This window comes from Oncorhynchus gorbuscha, linkage group LG01 (assembly GCF_021184085.1).
Source record: "Oncorhynchus gorbuscha isolate QuinsamMale2020 ecotype Even-year linkage group LG01, OgorEven_v1.0, whole genome shotgun sequence".
NCBI classification, from domain to species: Eukaryota; Metazoa; Chordata; class Actinopteri; order Salmoniformes; family Salmonidae; genus Oncorhynchus; species Oncorhynchus gorbuscha.
The window spans coordinates 26,765,138-26,790,880 of record NC_060173.1 but is presented as its reverse complement, the minus strand read 5'-3'; positions in this window follow the sequence as shown (position 1 = coordinate 26,790,880).

Sequence of the window (25,743 nt, the reverse complement as noted above, 5' to 3'; positions counted from 1 at the left end):
ATCTGTATGGCTTATTTTGTTGTCTGAGCGCTGTACTCAGATTGTTATATGGTGTGCTTTTTCAGTAATGCTTTTTTTGAAATCTGATACAGTGGTTGCATTAAGGAGAAGTGGATCTCAAATTCCATGCATAACACTTGTATCTGTTAGCAATGTTTATAATGAGTATTTCTGTAAATTGATGTGGCTCTCTGCAAAATCACCGGATGTTTTGGAACTACTGAACGTAACGTGTCAATGTACAGAGATTTTTGGATATAAATATGAACTTTATCGAACAAAACATACATGTATTGTGTAACATGAAGTCCTATGAGTCATCTGATGAAGATCATCAAAGGTTAGTGATTCATTTCATCTCTATTTCTTATTTTTGTGACTCCTCTCTTTGGCTGGAAAAATGGCTGTGTTTTTCTGTGACTAGGTACTGACCTAACGTAATTGTTTGGTGTGCTCTCGTCGTAAAGCCTTTTTGAAATTGGACACTGTGGCTGGATTTACAACATGAATTCACAGCATGAGTTTATCTTTATAATAGTGTGAAATAGTTGTATGTTTGAGGAATTTTAATTTTGGGATTTCTGTTGTTTTGAATTTGGCGTCCTGAATATCCCAGAGAAGTTTAGAAAACTTTTTTGATGTTCACGGACATTTCTAAGAATGTTATTTTAAAACACACCTTTCGTTCTCACAAGGTGAAGAAAACATTCCATAAAACCACAATACATTTTCAAAGAATGTTATTTAAAAACATAAACATTACGTTCTCAGCATCAACAAAACTCTCTCTATCCTCTATCTTGTTAAGTGTGTTACGTGTGTTGGCCATGCAGATTAATTGGCCACACTTGATCTTAATGAGTGCTTGTTTCCATTGAAATAGAGTCTGTTTGAATATTTTTATTTTATTTTGATAAACATGGCATGAAAGGCATTCAAGACCATGTTGTGTCTCAACCGATGGCAGGCACAACACAACAACCTCAGATGTCTAATGTCGTTCTTCGTTTGTGGAAAGAGAGTCGGACCGAAATGCAGCGTGTTTGTTACTCATGATCTTTAATGAATGAAAACGATACATTTTGTAGTATTTGGGATCGCGGCTGATTAGGGGTGTTGTATAGGCTTGGCTGCCTGAGGCGATTCTCAATCAGAGTCAGGTGATTCTCGTTGTCTCTGATTGGGAACCGTATTTAGGTAGCCTGAGTTTCGCTTTGTATTTCGTGGGTGATTGTTCCTGTCTCTGTGTAGTGTTCACCAGATAGGCTGTAATAGGTTTCTCGTTCCGTTTGTTGTTTTTGTATTGAGTTATTTCATGTATCGTTTCGTTTTCGTTCATTAAAGATCATGAGTAACAAACACTCTGCATTTCGGTCCGACTCTCTTCCTTTAACAGATGAACGCCGTAACAGTGACTCTCAGATCAATTCAGTGTCTATCAATGAATTCTTTGAGAGCCCCTTCTACATTGCAACTGAGATCATTTAATAGCAAAGAACACACAGTCAGACAGCATAGACATAATCAATCGTTCAGCTTTGTCTCCTTACTCAAAACCCAGAACCATAAACCAATCCTCCATATCAACAGGAATATATCAAATTGTCATTTAGATACAACTAATTCTAAATACAACCAATCCTGGACAAGCTCACGAGGAGCATAGAATGATTCCAGACACTGCCATCCTCCTCTCCCCGATGGGAAAAGTAGGGAGTAACTGGCACACAGACACAGTGGAGCAAAATATATGTTTACACATGATGACACCTTGACCTCTCCCCTCTCTGCGGCCCATGCAACTTAATCTTGACATAGAACAGATAACTGCAACCCCGCCACAGTATTATACAAAAATAACATTCTGATGAGAAGTAACTTACAAACATATGATGAATATAGAACATCTTACCAACCAATTCTGATTATTCCCCAACAGATTTGACACACAGGATGGGAGCCCCTGACTCCAGCTCCAATAGAGAGACCCTGGATGTGACAGCGGTGTATAGGAATTGGTAAAACATGTAGGAGTGCAGAATCCCCAGCAACAGATAGAGATAGAATAACGGTAGAGCTGTTATTGCATAGTTTAGTCTAGTGGCCTTGTATTGTAATGATGGTTCATGCAACATTCTGGTGAAGTGTTCTTAGGGTATATTTCCAGCCCTTCAACTTTAGATAAATTAATAGCACATTCTCCTGCAATGTTCGTGCAATGTTATGGCTACCTAAGTCCTAAACTGATTGTCTTTTGGAGATGACATAACTACCATGGTTTAGTTTTTTAAAGAGCGCCCAAGGCTATGACTGTGTAAAGATGAGTGTTGATGAAGCATAAACTGTGGATTAGAGTGGACAAATGAGCAGTAAATGGGTCAGTGAGGGAGTGAAGTACTGAGCCATGCATCCATTCTTTGGTCTGACTCAAGCGCCTGTCAGACGGACGAGGCAGATGGGAGACATAAAATGCTCCATTCCTTGACAAGGTAGTCTGTCAATGTTACGGAGAACAGTCAGAGGGGTAATGTTTTCACAAGACATTAAATGTCTCCTTCGTAGAAGTCCTGGATGTCATTCCCATTAGATTGATGTACAGATATACAGTAGATGGCTATATTATGGGCACACCATAATACTTAGGTACTGCATGTTGGTTCCAACCCTAAATTAACACCAAAGAAATTTAGCAGGTCTGTTAGGAAATGCCTTTTTCACACCATTTGGATAAGGTCCTTTCTGTGCTGCTCCAGAAACACAAAATAGGAAGATGAGAAACTCCATTCACTTCGTATTATTAAAGTAGGAAGAGAGGCAAGAACCATTTGTCCACCAGCTCAGGAACAAGCTACACTGTTGTCAGCCTTGTGTAATGTTCAACGTAATTGCATTACTGGACTTTTTTAAACGTCATGTATTTGTGTTGTTTCAAAAATGTACAATGAAAGGAAATGTATAGTTTAAACATGTTTTTAAATGTTTATTTATTTTAGCTGTTAGTAATAGTTAATTCATTTGTGTTTACATCATTAAGCCTTTTGTGTTATAAATTACCAAATGGGTCTGACTTTATTGTAAATACAGCGTCATATGATACAAGACATTTATGTATGTGTTATGAATAACCAAAGGTGTCTGATTTTACAGCGTTGTATGATATAGTCTTTATGAAGGTGTTACGAATGACTGAATGTGTCTCACTTCAAACTAAGTATTACATGACACTACATAAAGTGTCAATAAATAGGTTATTAACATTCTGCTGCTTAATGAAAGTTCTCTCATGATCGACAGGTTACCGTAGGGTATGAAATGTACTTGAATGGGTTGATGGACCTGCAACGCATGTGTGCGTGCGCGCGTGTGTGTGCGCGTGTGTGCATGTGTGTGCGTGTGTGAGAATCAAGCTGATTTGGAGTAGTACAACCTGAGTTTACTACACCAGGAATTCCTTTTCTATTTCCAGGGCTAGATTACAACCTGTTACAATGGTGCCAACATTTTGTGGCTTATCTTTCAGCTGGGGAGTGGGTGAATGTGTCAAAGACCTGACTAGGCCCAGCACCGCATGGTATGGTATGGTAGTTTTTGTTGTGTGCATGTTTGTGTACTGAGGAACATGTAACGGTTCCAGAAGAAAGGCACTTTCAATTTCTTTAAGTTGGATGCTTTTATCAAGCTAAGTGTTTCTTGTTGAAATGCCGTCCCCAGGCTATTCCACTCACAGCAAATATAAGCCTATCAACCATTAAAAATTGGCATTAGTGGTAGTGACCATAGAATCGTATAGGAGTGACCTTACCGAGTAAAGTATTTTTCATCGTCACTACTTAACACAGTCAGAAAGTCATAAATATTGCTCAACCCTGACCATTTACACAATTTATCTTCAAATGTGATTTTAATCCTAAACCTAACTAATGAATGCCAAGTTTGATGCGTTGGTCCACCAGATCTGTGGAAGTGTCTGGGAACAAGATTAGGTGTAATGTGACTAACCATTTAAAAGCATATGCCATCCTTCAGCGTAACATGTCACCCTTTATAAAGCACATGTTTATGTCATATTCGACATAGTGGGCAATGTCACATTTGATATGGGTGATTATGTCACACAGTTAGGGCACATTTATGAACCCTTTATAAAGCATGACATATGGTTATAGATGCTTTGTAACACATTTATGTAGTGCTTATGAAGACATTATGAAGGCCTTTATGAGCTGAACATAATTTAAAGTGGGACCCTGGACTCATACTGTACCATTCATACAGCATACCGCTGAATGGGGTATGACACAGGAAGGCGTATGACAAACTCCTTTCAGTCCCCCATTTCCTTCAGTAGCATCCATTCTTTAGTAACTGCCGCAAAAGCCTTTGGTTTAGAATGAATGAAATCGAAGATAAACATTTGCATTATTGGCAGATGAAAGTTAAACCTACCATAACCATACTGGGTGACTGCCAAAATGGGAATGCTTTTTTCATACTGGGTGACTGACAAAATGGGACTGCTTTTTTCATACTGGGTGACTGCCAAAATGGGACTGCTTTTTTTCATACTGGGTGACTGCCAAAATGGGACTGCTTTTTTCATACTGGGTGACTGCCAAAATGGGACTGCTTTTTTCATACTGGGTGACTGCCAAAATGGGACTGCTTTTTTCATACTGGGTGACTGCCAAAATGGGACTGCTTTTTTCATACTGGGTGACTGCCAAAATGGGACTGCTTTTTTCATACTGGGTGACTGCCAAAATGGGACTGCTTTTTTCATACTGGGTGACTGCCAAAATGGGACTGCTTTGTTCATACTGGGTGACTGCCAAAATGGGACTGCTTTTTTCATACTGGGTGACTGACAAAATGGGACTGCTTTGTTCATACTGGGTGACTGCCAAAATGTGACTTCTATTTTCATACTGGGTGACTGACAAAATGGGACTGCTTTTTTCATACTGGGTGACTGCCAAAATGTGACTTCTATTTTCATACTGGGTGACTGACAAAATGGGACTGCTTTTTTCATACTTGGGTGACTGCCAAAATGGGACTGCTTTTTTCATGTTCCTTTTTTGTGCTAGATGAATATATGACATTGGTGTTATGGCCTCTAGCAAGGCTAGACACGTTGTAGAGTGCCTTTGTAAAGTGTTGCCAATTTATTTTGTGGTATTAAAGCAACTTTAACTCCACAAACGTACGATAGATGAAATGGCACTGACAAATAATCATAGTTTTCAAGTAAATTCTGTGTCCTATACGACTATTTCACATCCGTGGTGGCTGGTGGCTCCTAAATATTTCATTTTAGTGATGACATACACATAGACCCAGTTTGACTTTGATTTATATATTCTCTCTCTCTGCTCCCTTCAATTTCTGGATCTCTGAGCGAGAGCCTTCATCCCCCATACGACCGTCTGTCAGTCAGAGTTTCGACATTTCATTCAAGGCTTGATTATGTCCCAGTCTTGGCCACAGGGTATGCCTTCAGCTCCCCTAGACCTTTTCACCTCTTATCTTTCTGTTTATTTTGCTACCAGCACTCTCCGCAAATCCCTTTAAAGAGTGACTGCCTTTAAAAAGCAAAGAATCCCTTAGAAAATGGCCTAGGTGGCATCAATATGAGTCAGAAATGGTTATTCTAGTGTCAAAATTGACTACAAAGTGTGTATAGGATCATTTTGGTCATTAAGTCAGTTTAGTCAAAAACAGAGTTTGGAACATCTGTGCATCACACCAGGTAAATGAAGGTTGGGTTTTGATTTTACGATGTCCATTTACCCACTAACATGGGGTGAACAGCTGCAATGATTACTCTCTTTCCAATAGCATAGACTATGAGACAGAAATGCCAAGCAGCTCTGACTATTTACATAAGACAATACATTAAAAAAAAATACTTGAGAAATACTGCAAAAAGCACCTTAGTTTGATGTAAAATTGCCTAACTAAAATATGCCTTTCAAAATTAATTACAGTTATCTTATATTCATTCTGGAGGTTTTGAGGAAGTGAAGTAGGCCTCCTCATCTACAGTATCTCATGGTGGACAAACATCATTAACCAAACGCAGAATTGGTCACGAGCTATTGCTCGCCTGAGGTAGAGAACCTTATGATAAGCTGTAGACCACACTATCTAAGGAGAGTTCTCATCTATATTATTCGTAGCCATCTATTTACCACCACAGAACGAAGCTGGCACTAAGACAGCTCTCAACCAAATCTATAAGGCCATAAGCAAATAAATAAATGCTCACCCAGAAGCAGCGCTCCTAGTGGCCGGGTACTTGAATGCAGGCAAACTTAAATCAGTTTTATCAAATTTTTACCAGCATGTCACATGTGCAACCAGAAGAAAAAAAATCCTAGACCACCTTTACTCCACACACAGAGATGCATACAAAGCTCTCCCCCGCACTCCATTTGGCAAATCTGACCATAATTCTATCCTCCTGATTTCTGCTTACAAGCAAAAACTAAATCAGGAAGTACCAGTGACTCGTTCAATATGGAAGAGGTCAGATGACATATGCTACACTACAGGACTGTTTTGCTAGCACAGACTGGAATATGTTCCGGAATTTATCCAATGTCATTGAGGAGTACACCACTTCAATCATTGGCTTCATCAATAAGTGCATCGACGACCACAGTGACTGTACGTACATATACCAACAAGAAGCCATGGATTACAGGCAACATCCGTATCGAGCTAAAGGCTAGAGCTGCCGCTTTCAAGGAGGGGGAGACTAATCTGGACGCTTATAAGAAATCCCGCTATGCCCTCAGACAAACCATCAAACAAGCAAAGTGTCAATACAGGATTAAGTTTGAATCCTTCTACTCCTGCTCTGACACTCGTCGGATGTGGCAGGGCTTGAAAACTATTAAGGACTACAAAGAGAAACCCAGACGTGAGTTGCCCAGTGATGCGAGCCTATCAGATGAGAGAAATGCCTTTTATGCTCACTTCGAGGCAAGCAACACTGAAGAGCACTAGCTGCACGAGAGCACCAGCTGTTCTGGATGGCTGTGTGATAACGATCTTGGTAGCCGATGTGAACAAAACCTTTAAACAGGTCAACATTCACAAAGCCGCTGGGCCAGACGGATTACCAGGATGTGTACTCAAAGCATCTTCACTGACATTTTCAACCTCTCCCTGACCGTGTCTGTAATACCTACATGTTTCAAGCAGACCACCATAGTCCCTGTGACCAAGGAAGCGAAGGCAACCTGCCTAAATAATTACCGCCCCATTGCACTCACGTTGGTAGCCATGAAGTGCTTTGTAAGGTTGGTCATGGCTCATATCAAGAGAATCCTCCTGGACACCCTAGACCCACTCCAATTCACAAACTGCCCCAACAGATCCACAGATGATGCAAGCCCTATTGCACTCCACACTGCCCTTTCCCACCTGGACAAAAGGATCACCTATGTGAGAATGCTGTTCATTGAATACAGTTCAGCGTTCAACACCATAGTACCCAAGAAGCTCATCGCTGAGCTAAGGACTCTATGACTATACACCTCCCTATGCAACTGATCCTTAAAACTGGGGCCCGTCAGGGGTGTGTACTTAGTCCCCTCCTGTATTCCCTGTTCACCCACGACTGATTGGCCAAACACGACTCCAACGCCATCATTCAGTTTGCTGATGACACAACAGTGGTAGGCCTGATCAACGACAACGATGAGACGGCCTATAGGGAGGAGGTCAGAGAACTGTCAGCGTGGTGCCAGGACAACAAACTCTCCCTCAATGTGAGCAAGACAAAGGAGCTGATTGTGTACTACAGGAAAAGGCAGGCTGAACAGGCCCCCATTAACATCGACGGGGCTGTAGTGGCAACTGCTCGGCATCTGACCGTAAGGCGCTACAGAGGGTAGTGCAAACGGCCCAGTACATTACTGGGGCCAAGCTTCCTGCCATCCAGGACTTACTATGTAATAGGTGGTGTCAGAGGAAAGGATGTGTAAAATTGTCAGAGACCCCAGAGACCCCTAGACTGTTTTCTCTGCTATACCGCATGGCACCGGAGTGCCAAGTCTAGGACCAAAAGGCTCCTCAATAGCTTCTACCCCCAAGACATAAGACTGCTGAACAAATAATGAAATCGCCACCGGACAATTTACATTGACCCCCCCCCTCCCCTTTGTACACTGCTGCTACTCGCTATTTGTTATCTATGAATAGTCACTTCACACAAGCGCTCCTTAAATAGTTGGAGGTCACATGAGGATATGCCATAAGGAAAAAAGAGGTTGCATCTGTTTATTTAGTTGTTTATGCTTTGATGATGACATTCAAGACCAAAACAGGACACTAAAGGACACTTCATTATTATTCTGACTTTCCAATAGCGTCAATGAAACAACCACTTCTTTCTCCTGTATCCCAGTCTCCTGTATCCCTCCTGTGTCCCCTCTATTGACAATAAGGCATTAGTCAAGGAGCAGATTGGAGGACAGACTGCTGTGCCCCTCTTCATGAGCCTTCCTGTGAGGACTCCCTCCAATCTCCTCTTGATTACGCCAGGGGGAGCGGGGCATCTGGATAATAATTTGATAGCCACTCCATCCGCTTTGGAAGCGGAAATGCAGAAACATGCTACTGTATATTTGCACATGGCAGCTGCTCAAGCTCATCTCATTGTGGTGGCAACTACAGTAGGAGCCCTATGGAACTGTCCTGAGAAATGTTTGGCTGCTTCAGTAATTTAGTTCTCCTTGCCCTGGTTTTAACACAAACTTGTCATGAGCTGGAAGTCAAAAATGGATCTGAACTGGCTGAACCGGCACTTAGTATACAACCAGCAAGTATGTTTATCTGCATCCTTTAGAAAATCCTTTTGAAATTGATATGTGTCTTATCATGTTTTATTGCATCTGTTGTGTCACCTGCCTTGGAGGGAGACGTGTGGCCTTGGCGCAGAGAGATATTATACCACATTTTCACGGCACAATTAGACACCCCTCACACACACATGCACACACACACAGACACACATACATACACACACACTACCTTGTTCCTAAGACATGCCACGTCTGCAATACGGGCTGAACTAATTGAATGTGCCAGTCAAGTGGGACGTCACACTTATCTAATACGACCGGTACTTTGGGGCTGTGCTCTGTCGTGTTCCCGTAATAACTCCTCCACAATTACCCCCCCCTCCTCTCCATTCTCCTCCTCCTCCCTGAGCCAGAACTGAAGTAGTGTCGTTACACTGATGGTAAACTGTGCCCCCATCCTGCCTCTGGCTATCCTCTTCTCATCCCCTTTCTCTGTCGGGAGGCATCCCCAGGGCTTCAGACTGCCGTGGTTTGCATTACTCACATAATCACAGACGCTTACTGCGTAAATGCACACAGATCAGATCACAGAGAATGTGGGGGGAAAGATGCACAAAGTCACTGAGGATTCATCACGTTCAGAAGAACTGTGGTTCTGCCGTAGTCAGCAAGGGAGATGTTAATGTAGCTGGGATAATTAATGGGAGTATTGGCTTGGTGATACATTATTGTGGCTTGGAGCGACCAACTTTGCTAGAGTTGTTTTTCAATAGCGTCGGTCTTAAGGGAGGTACTACCTTGTTTAATTAGATACAACTAACAGCTGGATAAGAAAAGCAATATTTCAGTCAGACCGTCGGGTCAACGGCCTGCTGATTCATATTCTAAGAAAATTAACCTCTCTTCTGCTTTCTTGGAGGGCAATTCCAAGATAACAGAATGATGCTGAGACTCAGATTCTTCACTTTGAATTTTAGGGAGTTGCTCTGGTTCTGGATTTTGGCTAATGATACTGAGATTTCTGTACAGAATATTTTTTTATGTGATCGGCGATGAATGCCTTTGTCTGGTGTAGCCTACAAACTTCATGTTGTACACAAATGACATGGTCGACATGTTCTAACTTCTGCATTCCATGCCTCAGTAGCCTATTAAGTGTAAGCGAGATTTCATGTTCAGATGCACCCTTGCTCCGTTCACATTGTTTTTTCCCAAAGAGTGGCGGGATACGTATGATACGTTATGGAATATCTCCATTCATGCCTTCTACTGCCTGGCATCCGACCAGTTGCTTCCAACCGGAATCAACAAATAAGTGTCACAAGGATTTCCACTGTGGTAGAGAAGGGTGAAACAGAGGTAGAAAGAGCCGAAACACATAGATAGAAAGAAGCAGAAAGAGGCAGAAGTGAAGGGAGAGAAAGTCTGGAGGAGTCAAGAGGTAGAGAAGATGGGAAAATCAATCATATCTCTTGACCACAATCAATAGCCACCACAAACCCACCAAGAGACAGAAATATTGACTGTCTCCTATTTCTGTGTCTCCTGTCATTTCACAATTACATCATGTGGTGCATGGTGTTTACAGTTTACTGTACAGACACCAATTCAATCAATTGCAGATAAACTAGTGTGGTTTCACACCAGGTAAAACATACACCTTTATTTAACTAGTATTAGAGGCTATTACTTTCACGGACACAACACATTGATAGGAAACCACACCTGTCCTTAAAATACATCATATTCTGAGTGAGCCTATAGTGGGGTTTTCTTTGATCTGTAAATGATTGTACCTGTATCTGTAAATGATTATGGTCTACTGTATACGGAATGAGATCACTACCCTCTCCTAGTGACATTACACACCTGCTATTACTGTTGTCTACAGTATGTATGCACCCCGATCAGCGTTGCTGTTTACATACCCTCCAGATAAACACACACAAACACACACACACAGTTCTCTCCTTGAGTCTCCAGATCCAGGGGTCTACCCCTGGCAGCGGCAGCGCACATGAAGCAGGGAGGTGAGGGCGGATGGTGCGGGGCCCCTTTGTGCTCTCTGACACTGTGGGGCCCATTGAAGATCAAAAGCTTGGGAGGGAAGCAGTGGGCCCTGGTGGTCTAGCATAATTAAAACCTGGATGAGCCTGAGACACTCTAAAGGGATAATGAGACGGGGCAGACTCTAATCCTGCCTCATTATGTTGGGATGCAAGGGTTCAGTAACCAACACTTGTGTTAGAGCCCTCCCCTCTATACTGCTGATCTGAGGTATAGTCTTTCTGGGATACTGGATAACTTTTTGATCACTTTTGTTAGTGTAATATTCACTGTTAATTGCTGATTGTTTATTCAATGTAAACATATGTTTCCCATGCCAATAAAGCTCTTTGAATTAAACTGAATTGACATAATGCTGCTCTTAGGTGTAGTGGTTGTGAGATACTTACCCCTTATAACTCTGCTCCAAGATGTAGTGATTTTGAAGCTGTAATTGCAACGGATACTATAATGTCATTTTCATGCATCATGCTTCAGAAAAGTTCTCTAAAACGTTATTGAAAGAAGGTCATTAGGAAAGGTTCAAAGGCAATAACCTACCCAGCATCTGATTCACACAGAGCGCTAGCTGCAATAACTACCATGGGCCCTATGTGTAGCACTTGTGACCAAACACCAGAGAATATGAGGAATAGGTAACATAGCCCTTCAATGGATATGATAGGTGCATAGCCACAGCACTCTCTACTGGTAGAGGAAAGGACTGCAATCCTTCCTCAGTCCTCAGTCCACATATGTGCAGTACACGGTTCTGTTCAGTATAAAGTTCTGTTAATATTGTAAAGGGGAAATCATTTATTGCTGTATAATTGTGGCACAATACTGAAAGAGTGTACCTATTAATGGTACAGTACTGCATTAAATATGCTGCAAAATATATACATAGGTAAACAACTAGTCAGCTTTGACATTGAGTAGCACTGCAGGTCGAAAGAGAGAGAGAGATCATCCAGCCAGCCTCACAATCCAATCCCCACGGTTGTCCCAACGGAGCACCCAGCCCTGAGCATGCAAAGTCATTGTGAAGACAATGGAAGGACACCACACCTCCACAGGGTTGAACTCTGTGTCCTCGCTGCTTTATTGCTTTCTCTCCCGCTCAGTCTCTCTCCCGCTCAGGGTCTCTCCTCCTCAGTCCCTCTCCTCCTCAGTCCCTCTCCTGCTCAGTCTCTCTCCCGCTCAGTCTCTCTCCTCCTCAGTCCCTCTCCCGCTCAGTCTCTCTCCCGCTCAGGCTCTCTCCTCCTCAGTCCCTATCCTGCTCAGGCTCTATCCCGCTCTTTCTCCTCCTCAGTCCCTTTCCCGCTCAGTCTCTCTCCCACTCTGTCTCTCTCCTCCTCAGTCCCTCTCCCGCTCAGTCTCTCTCCCGCTCTGTCTTTCTCCCCTTCAGTCTCTCTCCCGCTCAGGCTCTATCCCGCTCTGTCTCTCTCCTCCTCAGTCCCTCTCCCGCTCAGTCTCTCTCCCGCTCTGTCTTTCTCCCCTTCAGTCTCTCTCCCGCTCAGGCTCTATCCCGCTCTGTCTCTCTCCTCCTCAGTCCCTCTCCCGCTCAGGCTCTATCCCGCTCTGTCTCTCTCCTCCTCAGTCCCTCTCCCGCTCAGTCTCTCTCCCGCTCAGTCTCTCTCCCGCTCAGTCTCTCTCCCGCTCAGGCTCTATCCCGCTCTGTCTCTCTCCTCCTCAGTCTCTCTCCCGCTCAGTCTCTCTCCCGCTCAGTCTCTCTCCCGCTCAGGCTCTCTCCCGCTCAGTCTCTCTCCCCTTCAGTCTCTCTCCTGCTCAGTCTCTCTCCTGCTCTGTCTCTCTCCTCCTCAGTCTCTCTCCTGCTCAGTCTCTATCCTGCTCTGTCTCTCTCCTCCTCAGTCTCTCTCCTGCTCAGTCTCTCTTCTGCTCAGTCTCCATCCTGCTCAGTCTCTCTTCTGCTCAGTCTCTCTCCTGCTCAGTCTCCATCCTTCTCAGTCTCAATCCTGCTCAGTCTCTCTTCTGCTCAGTCTCTCTCCTGCTCAGTCTCTCTCCTGCTCAGTCTCTCTCCTACTCAGTCTCTCTCCTGCTCAGTCTCAATCCTGCTAAGTCTCTCTCCTGCTCTGTCGCCTAATTCGTTATTTATCTACCTCCCTCTTTCAGTCTTGCCTCTCAACAGTCTCACCCTGAAATGTTCCTGACTCTCAATCTCTTTCCTGTCCCAGTCTCTTTCTTTCTGGACTTTCGCTCTCTATCCTGCATTTATCTATTCCCGTCTCTTCATCTTTCTCCTATCTCTCTGTCCTTCGCTTTGCGGTAACCTGTATCTATTTTTCATTGGGTCCAGTTGTTATTATTCTGCACCCTCAGCCTTATTTAAGAGCACATTCATTCTGACAATGACAACCCTGCTACAGCAGCTGTGCATCTTCACCAGTCTGCTACTGCAATCAATAAGTGCCAATTTTATCCTTGGGAACCTTGCATTGCGGCTCCTCCGTCTCCCTTCTGTTCGCTCACTACCCTCCCATTGCCTCTGTTGGACATCTGTTAGCATGCTACATAACACTTTCTTGGTTTGACAGGATGACAGCTTCTATAAAGTGGCATAATGCCACTACCTGTCAAACAGAAAATGTAACAAAAATGCTTATCTGTGTTCGGTACATAAGGGAGAAATCACCACAATTTAGACAGCGATTTAGTCAGCCGAGAACATTGACAACAGCAGTAATGAATGTATCTGCATAGACAATACTGTGCAGCCGACATCATCGACCTGGCCAAGACTTTCGACTCTGTCAATCACCGCATTCTTATCGGCAGACTCAACAGCCTTGGTTTCTCAAATGACTGCCTCGCTTGGTTCACCAACTACTTATCAGATAGAGTTCAGTGTGTCAAATCGGAGGGCCTGTTGTCCGGACCTCTGGCAGTCTCTATGGTAGTGCCACAAGGTTAAATTTTTGGGGCGACTCCTTTCTCTGTATACATCAATGATGTCGCTCTTGCTGCTGGTGATTCTCTGATCCACCTCTACGCAGACGACACCATTCTGTATACGTCTGGCTCTTCTTTGGACACTGTGTTAACAAACCTCCAGATGAGCTTCAATGCCATACAACACTCCTTCCGCGGCATCCAACTGCTCTTAAATGCAAGTAAAACTAAATGCATTCCCGCACCGGCCCACCCATTTAGCAACACTACTCTGTACGGTTCTGACTTAGAATATGTGGACAACTACAAATACCTAGGTGTCTGTTTAGACTGTAAACTCTCCTCCCAGACTCACATTAAGTATCTCCATCTAGAATCGGCTTCCTATTTTCGCAACAAAGCATCCTTCACTCATGCTGCCAAACATACCCTCGTAACACGGACTATCCTACCGATCCTTGACTTCAGCGATGTCATTTACAAAATAGCCTCCAACACTCTACTCAGCAAATTGGATGTAGTCTATCACAGTGCCATCCGTTTTGTCACCAAAGCCCCATATACTACCCACCACTGCGACCTGTATGCTCTCGTTGGCTGACCCTCGCTTCATATTCGTTGCCAAACCCACTGGCTCCAGGTCATCTAAGTCTTTGCTAGGTAAAGCCACGCCTTATCTCAGCTCACTGGTCACCATAGCAGCACCCGTAGCAGGCGCTCCAGCAGGTATATTTCACTGGTCATCCCCAAAGTCAACTTCTCCTTTGTTCACCTTTTCTCTGCTGCCAATGACTGGAATGAATTGCAAAAATCACTGAAGCTGGAGACTTATATCTCCCTCACTAACTTAAAGCATCAACTGTCAGAGCAGCTTACCGATCATTGCATCTGTACACAGTCCATCTGTAAACAGCCCACCAAACTACCTCATCCCTATATTTTTTGTTTTTGCTCCTTTGCACCCCAGTATCTCTACTTGCACATTCATCTTCTGCACATTTATGACTCCAGTGTTTAATTGATAAATTGTAATTATTTCGCCAAATGACCTATTTATTGCCTTGCCTCCCTAATCTTACTACATTTGCACACACTGTATATAGATTTTTATATTATGTTATTAACTGTAGGTTTGTTTATCCCATGTGTAACTCTATGTTGTTTGTGTCGATTTCTTTGCTTTATCTTGGCCAGGTCGCAATTGTAAGTGAGAACTTGTTCTCATCTGGCCTACCTGGTTAAATAAAGGTGAAATAAAAAATCAATAAAAACATCTGAATTATCTTTATCCACTCAGTACTTGCAGTCTGAGAGTAGTATAGAGATGCCTGGTCTCAGACCCCAGTTGAAGTGGATGGGATGACAACTACAGAAGTTCTGTTTCCTTTAAAGAAATTGAATAAGGGCCATGCAGGAAACACTAATCTGGTTTTGATGTCCAGTGATTCTGAGATGTGTCCTTCAGTTATGCTGTCATTGGGTTTAGAGGGCGCAGTTCTATCCAAGACACTCAAATGGCTTCGTAATACGATGACCAACATGTTCTGATCTGCACTTAATATTGTTCGGGCTATACAGCTAAAGGTAATGGGTATGGGAAAGACGTGGATGGTGCGGAGGGAGAATTGAGATTAGATTTCCAATACTATACATTCATACCATTGTAAACAGATTAGCAATGTTAAAGCAGGTGCAGAGAAATGCTTATGTTTCTAGCTCCAGTTTTTTACAGTATACACCTGTATATATATATATATATATATATCTCATAACGTGCAATATCAGAAGGTCAGAGTCTGGAGTATTTATACAGGATGAGCTATGTTGAGAAAAGATTATGTACATAAACTCATAAAATGTACATAAATGCACGTGATGTTAGAGCATTCTCTCCATTCCAGAATGTGATTGTTACGCAACAGTATATTTAATCCGCGCTGCCCTCAAACTGTTTTCAACAAGTCAACTTCAAATTATTTTCTAACGTTTTTTATTTTCTAAAAACAGTTTGAATTGAGGTGTGTTCAGCCTCATTCATTCACATAAAAGTAGTAATTTTTACTTTTGCGGACTAATTCATTTCTTTGACATTTCTGACCCGGACAAAATTCCCCAAACACTTCCCAATTGTTTGTGCAGTTCAAGTCTGCAGACATTTGCCCATCTCCCATCCTACACACACGTGTCCCACATTTTCTGTCTGTTGCCTGCATCGCAGTCATAGTTGTTTTAGTTGCCAATAATAACTCTAGCATAATATATATGTGTATATTCCTTATAACCGCGGACACGCGAGGTAAAGTTACTAATTTCATAACCTTTGTGGTGTTATACTCAATGCTTAGGTAGCTAGCTACATTCTTCTATTAGCTCTGGAAAACAATGCTAATTGCGCCAGAGAAGCATTAGCATGTGTTGTATTTTGAAGCTACCCAGGACTCCCAAGTGGCGCAGCTGTCTAAGGCACAGTGTCTTAGTGCTAGAGGTGTCACTACAGACACCCATGCTCAAAACCAGACTGTGTTTTTTTTTCAAAGTAAGTGGCTTAATAGTTTCTGTATGTTGTGTTATACCGTTTCTACTGTAGCTTAGCGATATAGCGATTAGCTTAGCGGCATAGCTTAGCGGCATAGCGATTGGTCTCCTCTACTGTGTCTCCCACCAGCACCTCTGTCAGAAACAACTTGAAGTACTCTGCCTCAGTTGGAAATGGCAAGGGGCGTTGCACTCCAGACTGGGACTCATCAAAGCAAACAGCAGGGCCAGGAGGGGTGAAATGGCTGGCGGCCTTCCAGCTACCACAAAACTCCTGTACTTCCCTCCATCACCACCAGCATCTTCAAGTGACCTGGGACTTCGTCAGTGGACAAGGACTCCTCAGATTCAGGGTTCTAAATGGCTACAAGGTTGGGGACAGCTCCTCACTGTCAGAATCTGATTCCTGACTTTCATACTCAGACTCATTGTCAGAAAAAAATAAAAAACTTCTACCGCAGTAGAATGATCACACCCGTGTGTTGGTACATGTGAAAAGGTTAAACACTGTTTCCCATGCTTATTCAATGAACCATAAACAATTAATGAACATGCACCTGTGGAACAGTCGTAAACCTTCTTTAGGGATAGGCGTCCCGCTAGCGAAATTGCAGGGCACGCAATTCAAATAAATATTTGTGATATTAAACATTCGTGACCACACAATTATCTTACGGAATTTAAAAGCTTAAATTCTTGTTAATCTAACTGTGTTGTCCGATTTACAATAGGCTTTACAGCGAAAGCATACCATGCGATTGTTTAAGGACAAAGCCCTATATCAACATATTTTTCAACCATCACAGGCTTCTTAAAATCACAAACAGCTATTAAATAAATCACTTACTTTTGAAAATCTTTCTCTGTTTGCAATCCAAAGGGTCCCAGCTACAATATGAATTGACGTTTTGTTAGATAAATTCCTCCCAAAAAGTCTGTTTTGATTTTAAAAATCCACTCATTCAACACAAAGACAAAGGAGTCCAAAAATCTACCTCTAAACATTGTTCAAACATGCTATTTCTATTTAATCCTTAGGTATCCTAAAATGTAAATAAACGATAAATATTTCATACGGAAAGAAGTATATTCAATAGAAAATATTTTGAGCTGGGAGTCTTGGTACTAGAAACTTCAACGTGTTTTCCATACAATGCTACCAATTATATACATATCCTGGCTTCTAGGCCTGAGTAACAGGCAGTTTACTTTGGGCACGTCAGTCAGGCAGAAATTCAGGACAATAGACCATGGCTCTAATTATTTTAAGACACTAACAGCTTACAGACTGTAGGTAATTAAGGTCACAGTTATGAAAACTTAGGACACTAAAGAGGCCTTTCAACTGACTCTGAAAAACAACAAAAGAGAGATGCCCAGGGACCCTGCTTATCTGTGGGAACGTGCCTTAGGCAAGGAGGCATGAGCACTGCAGATGTGGCCAGGGCAATAAATTGCTATGTCCGTACTGTAAGAAGCCTAAGACGGTGCTACAGGGAGATAGTGCAGACAGCTGATCATCATCGCAGGGGCAGACCACGTAGCAACACCTGCACACGATCGGTACATCCGAACATAACAAATGTGGGACAGGAACAGGATGGCAACAACAACTACGCAAATTACACCAGGACAATCTCTCCATCAGTGCTCAGACTGTCCACAATAGGCAGAGAGAGGCTGGACTGAGGGCTTGTAGGCCTGTTGTAAGGCAGGTCCTCACCAGACATCAACAGCAACAACGTCGCCTACGGGTACAAACCCACCATCGCTGGACCAAACAGGGCTGGCAAAAAGTACTCTTCACTGACGACTCACGGTTTTGTCTCAAATGGGGTGATGGTCGGATTCACGTTTATCGTCGAAGGAATGAGCATTACACTGAGGCCTGTACTCTGGAGCGGGATCGATTTGGAGGTGGAGGGTCCGTCATGGTCTTGGGTGGTGTGTCATAGCATCATCAGACTGAGCTTGTTGTCATTGCAGGCAATCTCAATGCTGTGCGTTACATCCTCCCTCATGTGGTAGCCTTCCTGCAGGCTCATCCTGACATGACCCTCCAGCACGACAATGCCACCAGCTATACTGCTTGTACTGTGCGTGATTTCCTGCAAGACAGGAATGTCAGTATTCTGCCGTGGCCAGCAAAGAGCCCGTATCTCAATCCCATTGAGCACGACTGGGACCTGTCGGATCGGAGGGTGAGGGCGAGGGCCATTCCCCCCTGAAATATATGGGAACTTGCAGGTGCCTTGGTGGAAGAGTGGGGTAACATCTCACCGCAAGAACTGGCAATGCCGGTGCAGTCCATGAGGAGGAGATGAACTGCAGTACTTAATGCAGCTGGTGGCCACACCAGATACTGACTGTTGCTTATGATTTTGACCCCCACACTTTGTTCAGGGACGCATTATTTTATTTATGTTAGTCACATATTTATTATAATTTTATTTTAATTTCACCTTTATTTAACCAGGTAGGCAAGTTGAGAACAAGTTCTCATTTACAATTGCGACCTGGCCAAGATAAAGCAAAGCAGTTCGACACATACAACGACACAGAGTTACACGTGGAGTAAAACAAACATACAGTCAATAATTCAGTAGAAACAAGTCTATATACGATGTGAGCAAATGAGGTGAGATAACGGAGGTTAAGGCAAAAAAGGCCATGGTGGCAAAGTAAATAATACCATCCGCTGAGGGTACTTATGGGTTCCAGGGCTCCCTCAGTGTACGGTACCTGGAACCCATAAGTACACTCAGTGGACGGTACCTGGAACCCGTAGGTACGGTTTGACACGTTCCTGCATGGATTATCGGCGGGGGTAAAGGACGAGCTTGCAGCCCGGGAACGACTGTTGGATCTAGACTCACTCATCGCCTTAACCATCCAGATCAATGGACGGTTACTGGAATGTCGGAGGGAGAAGAGGTCTAATTTTACTCCCTCCAGGATCACACCTTGCATTTGATGAACTCCGGGAAGTCCCAGAGAGGATCCGAGCTTACCCGAGTTCCACCAAGAGCCTCCGAAGACTGTCAAGTCGCCTCTTCCTGAGCCGATGCAGCTCAGCAGGGCTAGGGTGCCTCCAACCGAACTCATACGCAGACCGAACACCCTGAGTTGTCTGTATTGTGGTACTCTCTGTCATTATGTGTCTACCTGTCCCTTCAAGAGACCCAGCTCATTTGTAGTAGTGAGTACTCCGGTGGGTCTTAAAGGTAATTGTTCTTCTCCCCTTACTCGCCCCTCTCTCCATGCCATCCTGCTGTGGGGGCAACCAGTCGAAGTCTCTCCAGGTACTCATCGACTCGGAGGTCGACGTCAGTCTCATGGACGTTACCCTGGCGTCCGAGCTGGGCATCCCCACTCAACCCAGAGGATTCCAGTACCTGGTTGACTTGGAGGGCTTAGGCCCGGGGGAGAGGTGCTGGGTCTCCACTAGGGACATCCCAGGCTTCATCTCTGAGTTCCAGCACCGGCAGCCCGGCACCCCGCTCAACCAGGTATGCACACAGGGGTGGGGTGGGGGGGCTACTGTCACTCCCTGATCTCCACCTCTGGATTACCGACTTCTGCCTAACCTGAGCATGCCTGCAATCCTGTACTTTGGTCTCTGCTCTGGATTATCGACCCCTGCCTGCCTTGACCTTGTCATTTGCCTGCCCCTGTGGTTACAATAAACATTGTCACTTCACACAGCCTGCACTTGGGTCTTACCTTGATTCCTGATAGTTACTAAAGTTGCACTTAAACACTCATTATTTACAGAAAGTCTCAGACCACTTGCGAGTCACTTTATACACAGAAGATCTCTGCTAAACAAAAAATCAAGATGTTTGTTTTTCTCTGTGACCACTGATAACTTCAGAACGAAGTTAATAACTACAAACACAAAGTTGCCAGTGTCTTTGCTATTGTTACAGTTAAGCGAAGGATAACAAGATGATTCAAATTAAATATTAGATAACTGCATTAAAATATAAATTCAGTAGGCCTAAAGGCTACATACAGTGCCTTTGGAAAGTATTCATGCCCATTGACTTTTTTCACAATTGATTAAATTGTTAGTTTCCTCATCAACCTACACACAATAGCAGATAATACATAGCAAATACAGGTTTTTAGAAATGTTTGCTAACCTATTAAAAACAAAACGGAAACATCACATTTACATAAGTATTCAGAGCCTTTACTCATTACTTTGTTGAAGCACCGATGGCACCGATGGCAGTGATTACAGCATCGAGTCTTCTTGGGAATGATGCTACAAGCTGGGCACACCTGTATTTGGAGAGTTTCTTCAATTCTTCATTGCAGATCCTCTCAAGCTCTGTCAAGTTGGATGGGGAGCGTTGCCGCACAGCTATTTTCACATCTCATCAGAAATCGGGTTTAAGTTCGGGTTTAAGTTCGGGCTCTGGCTGGGCCACTCAAGAACATTCAAAGACTTGTGCCAAAGCCACTCCTGCATTGTCTTGGCTGTGTGCTTAGGGTCGTTCTACTGAGCGGTACTGGAGCAGGTTTTCATCAAGGATCACTCTATACTTTGTTCCGTTCATCTTTCCTCGATCCTGACTTGTCTCCCAGTCCGTGCCGCTGAAAAACATCCCCATAGCATGATGCTGCCACCTCCATGCTTCACCTTAGGGATGGTGCCAGGTTTCATCCAGACATGACACTTGGCATTCAGAAAGAGTTCAATCTTGGTTTGAGAGAATCCTTTTTGTCATGGTCTGTGAGTATTTAGGTGCCTTTTGGCAAACTCCAAGCGGGCTGTCATGTTCCTTTTACTGAGGAGTGGCTTGAGTCTGGCCACTCTACCAAAAGGCCTGATTGGTGGAATGCCTCAGAGGTGGTTTTCCATCTGCAAGGTTCTCCCATCTCCACAGAGTAACTGCAGAGCTCTGTCAGAGTGACTATTAGATTATTGGTCACCTCCCTGACCAAGGCCCTTCTCCCCCGATTGCTCAGTTTGGCCAGGCGGCCAGCTCTAGGTAGATTCATAGTGGTTACAGAGTGGTTACAGACTTCTTCCATTTAAGAATGTGCTCTTGGGGACCTTCAAAACTGCATAAATGTTTTGGTACCCTTCCCCAGATCTGTGCCTTGACACAATCCTGTCTCTGGGCTCTACGGACATTTTCTTCGACCTCATGGCTTGTTTTTTTTCTCTGACATGCACTGTCAACTGTGGGAACTTATATAGACAGGTGTGTGTCTTTCCAAAAAATGTCCAATCAATTTAATTTACCACAGGTGGACTCCAATCAAGTTGTAGAAACATCTCAAGGATGATCAATGTAAACAGGACATAACTGAGCTCAATTTCGAGTCTGAATACTTATGTAAATAAGGTTTCAGGTTTTTTTTTTCAATACATTTGCAAACATTTCTTAAAACCTGTTTTCGATTTGTCATTATGGGGTATTGTGTGTAGATTTCTAAGGATTTAAAAAAACTAAAAATGTTTAGAATAAGGCTGTAACGTAACAAAATGAGGAAAAATTCAAGGGGTCTGAATACTTTCTGAAGGCCTATATACTGTGTTTCACTCATATTGAAATCAATTTCATGTTTAATCAATTGCTTTCTATTTCGCTATTTGTACGCTACTCTGTAATGTATTTGTATCAATATATTTAATGATGTGTAACAACATATAGAAACAACATGTTTTTCTCCATTCCATTTTTTCTATTCAAGCCATTAGAATGTGCCTGTGCTCCTATAGCTCCTCCAACCAGCCTGCTTTGATGTGATTGCTAGAAGTCAACTGATATTGTACTAGAGGATTGATAGAACAATAATGCACCATTCATGACCAGTCCTTTCCCATTAATCTGTTGCTGTATTGATGTTTGGATGAGGTCTAACCAATGGTGAAGTTCATTGGTTTCAATGGACATGACACTGCAAATGTGATTAGTGGAAAGCTGAAATCGAAATCTAGGCCCTTGTCTTGACTTGAGAGAGTTGGTAAGAAGATTTGACAACAATACAAAGCCACTGTCTTCTTTGGATGAAGAGATACATTTTTATAACATTATGCATACAGTAGAGGCGATCACATCCTGATTGAAAGAAACGGAGAGAACTGTTGGCATTTATGCAATTATTCTAGACTTTTAGAGATAATGATCAAGACTCTATTTGTGAAAGCCTTTTTACTGAATGCATTCCATACAATCCTGTCTGTTAGGGACTTTAATATCCCTCAACCACACAAAACATGACCATGTGCAGACACACACACACATGCACCCACGCACACACACACACATGCACCCACGCACACGCACACACGCACACGCACACACACACACACACACACACACACACACACACACACACACACACACACACACACACACACACACACACACACACACACACACACACACACACACACACACACACACACACACCAGGGCCTGGTTTCCTAAAAGCATCTTAAATAAGATTGTTCATTGTTGGAACTTTCGTAGGAGCATTGTTAAATCTCCAAGCTGTTTCCCAAAACCATCATTACTAAAGTTGCTCTTGAAAACGATCAATCTTTACCAACTGCCTCGTAGACCTCTTGTAGAACAGCTAAGTGCGGCGTTCGTTTTTTTTTTTTGCCCCTCGGCTTTATACACAGAAGACCTCCGCTAAACATAGAATCACATGGTTTATCCATCTCTGATGATGACAAATACAAAGTTGCCAATGTCTGCTATTGTCACGAACAAACAAAGGATAAAAATATGATTTAAATGAAAACCAAGGTAACCCCGTTAAAAGAAAAATACAGAAAGGCCTATAGTCTACATACATAGGCCAATTTATTTCAATCATATTGAAATCAATTTCATGTTCAATAAATTGAGTTCTATTGCGCTAATGGTAGGCTACGCTTTGCAATTTATTTTTATCAACATATTTTATGATGTGTAACAACATTTGCGCAATAATGTGCGAAATCTGTGATTAAGTGCATAATTATTGGGTAATCATTAGAATAAGCCGCCTTGATATTTGACACCATAGGTGGTATTATCTCTTTTGGAGCTGATCGTTGGTATTGTAAAATAATTATAATGTTAAGGTAAGATCTGTATAGAGAAAGCTGATCTGAGAGCAGCGCTGCATTTCTTTCGATCCTATCAGTGTTGCGACATGCTCCAATGACTCACTTTGTGAACTTTCAACCCCATCCCCTCCTCTCTTCTCCAGACCATCTCTGGAGACCTTCTCCCATTCCTCAATTCCCTCATCAACTCATACCTAACCACTGGCTGCATCCACTTTCTCAGAACGTTCTTCTTGACCCTAACAGGTGAGGGCTACATAGATTTCACTCTTTCTTCAAGACGGGTCACTCAACTGAGACTGCTCTTCTCCGTGTCACAGAGGCTGTCTGCTTTGTCAAAGCTAAAATCTCTATCTTCTGTTACCATTCTCCTAGATCTATCTGCTGCTTTCTACACAGTGAACCACCAGATCCTCCTCTCCACCCTCTCAGGGCTGGGTATCTCTTTTCTACTACTTTTCCCGTTCCCCCCTTCTATCAGCCAGGTGGTGAAATGCATCTCTGTGCCTGGCAGATATCTCAGCTTGGATGTCGGCCCACCACCTCAAGCTCAGCCTCGACAAAACTGAGCTGCTCTTCCTCCAGGAGAATGCCTACCTGCTCAAAGACCTCTCCATCACGGTTGACAACTCCATGCTGTTCCCCTCCCAGAGTGCAAAGAAGCTTGGCATGACCCTGGACAACACCCTGTCATTTTCTGCCAACATCAAAGCAGTGACTTGCTCCTGCAGGTTCATGTTCTACAACATCCATAGAGCACAACTTTATCTCACGTAGGAAGTGGCACAGCTCCTAATCCAGGCACTTGACATCTCGCGTCTGGACTACTGCAACTCGCTGTTGGCTGGGCTCCCTGCTTGTGCCATCAAATCTCTGCCACTTATCCAGAACGCTGCAGCCCGCCTGATGTTCAACCTTCCCATGTTCTCCCATGTCATCCCACTCCACCGCACTCTCCACTGGCTTCCAGGTGAAGCTCGCATCCACTACAAAACCATGGTACTTGCCTTCGGAACAGTAAGAGGAACTGGATCTATGCCTTGACACAATCCCGTCTTGGAGCGCTACAGACAATTCCTTTGACAGTCTTTCTGCTACATATACATTTTACATATAGTACCATTCAAATGTTTGGACACACCTACTCCCCCCCACTAGCTCTGACTTTGCTGATAGCTGCTTTATTGAGGAAAAATGTACATACGGCGACAGTAATATGTGGTTGTCCCACCTAGCTGTCTTATGATGAATACACTAACTGTAATTCACTCTGGATAAGAGCGTCTGCTGCATGATAAAAATGTCAAATGTAAATGTTCTCTCAATATGGTGTTTTGGCAATCGCGTGTTAAATATCTGTCCATTGCAGGAACGCTGCATCGTTAAAACACTCGTAAGCCTCAGTTAGATAGCTATTGGGAAACTGGGCCCTGGTTTGAAGTCATGTCTGTCATTTTCGGCATTCTATGGGCAGATACATCCACAACTGGCTCAAACCATTATCAGGCCAACCAGAAAGCCATTACTGCAGTGATGGAGGAGCATCCCAGAGGGACAATGGATGGACAGTTATATGGATGACAGGTGATGAGGTGGGCTAGGGAACATGTAGGAAGGATACATAGATTTCACTCTTTCTTGATTGTCAATACCAAGTCCAAAATGATCATGTTATGGTTCAGTTGGTAAAATCATTACATCTGACCTGGAATCAACGAGGAACAGTTCTTAATAAAAAGCTGAAAAGCTTCAGCTCAATTCTTGCTCCAACATAACAAGGAGACTGGAACGTTGTCTTCATGGAAGCTATTTGATCAATAGGCATGTCATAACACCTTTGTGCCACTTTCAATATACGCTATTGTTAGTGTCTCAGTTCAGCTTTATGCAGTCTTCAGGCATGACGAAGGTTACCTTCAACTCTGCTTCAGGTCAGGTCAGTGCTGCGTGAGTTGCGTAGGTTGCCAACACGGAAGGCACTATGGCCTTTCAGTCCTTCAGCTTCCAGATCTTTCTAGCACATCCCATGTCACATGTATTAATTCGAACCAGTTAGTATTTTAGCAAATCAAATCAAATTGTATTTGTCAGTGTAGACTTTACCATGTAGACTTTACCATGAAATGCTTAATAGATAAACAAAATGATAAAAAGAAAACAGTTGCACAATAAAACAACACAATAAAAGAACAATAACGAGGCTATATACAAGGAGTACCGGTACCGAGTCAGTGTACTGGGGTACGAGGTAGTTGGGGTGATTGATTGAGGTAACATATACATGTACAGACAGTGTAGTGAAGAAGGATAAACAGCGCCTCTTCAACCTCAGGAGGCTGAACAAATTTGGACTGTCAACCA